The sequence below is a fragment of the Cebus imitator genome, unplaced genomic scaffold, assembly GCF_001604975.1.
Source record: "Cebus imitator isolate Cc_AM_T3 unplaced genomic scaffold, Cebus_imitator-1.0 Scaffold263, whole genome shotgun sequence".
NCBI lineage: Eukaryota > Metazoa > Chordata > Mammalia > Primates > Cebidae > Cebus > Cebus imitator.
In genome coordinates this window covers 1,375,306-1,378,373 of record NW_016107578.1, presented here as the reverse complement: position 1 = coordinate 1,378,373, position 3,068 = coordinate 1,375,306, and positions in this window count along the sequence as shown.

The window sequence follows — 3,068 nt, the reverse complement described above, 5'->3', positions numbered from 1 at the left end:
TAATCAATAACCATAGTATTATGTATTTTCTAATAAAATAGTAAGTTCTTTGGAAATGTGATGTTTTCTGAATTCCAAATGTGTTACTTTTTTTTGTATGCTTGAAAAATATGAAACCACTAATATTCAACGATATTTTTAAACAAAAACAGTCATTCAACATAATCTTTTTATTAACTTACAACTTAATTACATTGTAATTAACACGTGTCAGACAACATGTTTGTATGCCAAATCTTTTTCTAAACTTATTTTTAATTTTTGTGGGCACATAGTAGGTGTGTATATTTAAGAGGCACATGTGATGTTTTATATACCAAATTTTGAAAGGTTTAAGACTAGCTTTACAGTATATTCATCATACAGTATGGTCAAGTTTTATAAACATTTCATGTGTACTTCAAAAGAATGTATATATACTCCATACATTCAGTAGTGTTCCTAAGTATGTTAGATTAAGTATACTCATTGTATTGTTTAAATCTTCATATCCTGTTTTCATATGATCTATTGCTGAGCAGTGTTTCAAAGTCTCTTATAGTGATACCGATTTGTGTTATTTCTCCTTTAATTGTGGTAGCTGCTTCTGCTTTATAAGTTTTATGAGACTAGAATTTTATATCTTCCTGATTAATTAGTACTTTACATCCTCATTTCATTACCTCTAGTAGTGCTCTTTGTCTTAAAATGTATGAAATTAATTTAGCCAAACAAAACTTTATATGGTTATTATTCACCTGGTATGTCTTTCTTACTTTCGAGAGTCAGTTTTCTTTTTGGTTTTGTTTTTTGTTTTTGAGATGGAGTGCAATGGCCTGATCTCGGCTCACTGCAACCTCTGCCTCTTGGGTTCAAGTGATTCTCCTGCCTCAGCCTCCTGAGTAGCTGGGATTACAGGTGTACACTACCATGCCTAGGTAATTTTGTATTTTTAGTAGAGATGGGGTTTCACCATGTTGGCCAGGCTGGTCTCGAACTCTTGACCTCAGGTGATCTGCCCGCCTAGGCCTCCCAAAGTGCTAGGATTACAGGCTTGAGCCACAGCGGCCAGCCGAGACTCAGTTTTTATGTCGTTGTGGATATTAGTGCATCTAATGAAATAACATAGAGCTGGAGTTTATCTTAATCTACCATGACGGTCTGTTTTTAAACTGCAGAATTTAGCCTTTTTGTACACTTACTGTTATTGATACAATCAGACATTTTCTACCATCTAGTATTTTATATTGTGCTTTTCATTCGACCAATTTTTTTTGTTTCATTTCGCTTATTTTTCTTACCTTTGGAGTTGAGTTTTTTTTTAAATCTAATTCCATTTTCTCTTCTAGACTGTGAGTTAAACTCACTATGTCCATCATTTGAATGGTTACCCTAGCTATTTTATCATGCATATTTATACTCTAAAGCTAATCAATACTATGAGTTCCCAGTGGAAGAACACAAGGAGCATACAACTCAATCACTTCCTTCCCGCTTTATATATTATTTAGTATTAGGATTGAGCTTATTTTTCCATCTCACAAATTTGATATTATTGCTATTTTATATAAAACAAATTTCCTTAATTTTACCTATTTCATTTTTGTTCATTCTACTTAACATTTTGGGTCTTGCAGTTCCTATCTCCTGAAGTACTTTTAATTTACTTCAGTGATGGTCTTTTTCCATGGGTAAGTTGCCTCAGGTCTTTATTTTAAAATGCCTTTATTTAACTCTACTTGTATATTTTTTAAGCTTTTAATCATGAGAATTTTTAATTTGCCTCAAAAGTAGAACAGTACAGTTATGTCTCGTATCCATGGGGGACTGGTTCCAGGACCCCCACGCGGCTTCCGAACTCCACAGTCACAAATTCCTTATTTAAAATAGCGTTGTATTTGCATATAACCTACACACATCCTCCCATATATGCTATTTTTTCCTTCCCATTTAAGTTATCCCTCAATTACTTAAAATACTTAGTACAATGTAAGTGCTATGTAAGTAGTTGGTTGGGTTTTTTTCTTATTTTATTTTTATTTTTATTTTTTTATTTTTTTGAGACGGAGTTTCGCTCTTGTTACCCAGGCTGGAGTGCAATGGCGCGATCTCGGCTCACTGCAACCTCTGCCTCCTAGGTTCAGGCAATTCTCCTGCCTCAGCCTCCTGAGTAGCTGGGATTACAGGTATGCGCCACCATGCCCAACTAATTTTTTGTATTTTTAGTAGAGACGGGGTTTCACCATGTTGACCAGGATGGTCTCGATCTCTTGACCTCGTGATCCATCCGCCTCGGCCTCCCAAAGTGCTGGGATTACAGGCGTGAGCCACCGCGCCCAGCTTTTTTTTTTTTTTAAAGAGATGGGGTCTCACTCTTGCTCAGGCTGGAGTACAGTGATGTGATCATAGCTTACTGCAGCCTGAAACTCCTGGACTCAAGTAATCCTCCCACCTCAGCCTCCCAAGTAGCTGGGACCACAGACATATACCACCACACCTAGCTAATTAAAAAAAAAAAAAAAATTTCCCAGGCTAGTCTCAAACTCCTGGCTTCAAGGCATCCTTCTGCCTCAGTTTCCAAACGTGCCGGAATTACTGGTGTGAGCCACTGTGCCAGGCCATAAATAGTCATGCTGTATTGTTCAAGGAGTAACGACAAGGAGGAAAGTCTACATGTTTAGTATAAAAACAGGCATTCATCTTTTTTTCTACATATTTTTGATCTGTGGTCATGTAGCCCGCAGATACAGAGAGCTGACTATATAATGAACTCTCTCATGTCCTTAACACCCAGCTTCAACAGTTACCAATATTTTGCCCATCTTGTATCATCTAGCCCTCAGCTGTCCAATATAGTAGCCACTAGCCTTGTGTGGCTATTGAAGTTTAAATGCTTAAAATTTAACACTAACCTCATTTCAAGTGTTCATTAGCTATCCATACATGACTCGTGGTTACTTTATTAGATACTGCAAATAAATATTATCGGATAATGCTGTTAGGTTCCCCTCCCCCATTTGTTTTTAAAGCAAATTTCAGACATCCTGTCATTTCACCAGTAATTTTTTTTTTTTTTTGGAGACAGAGTC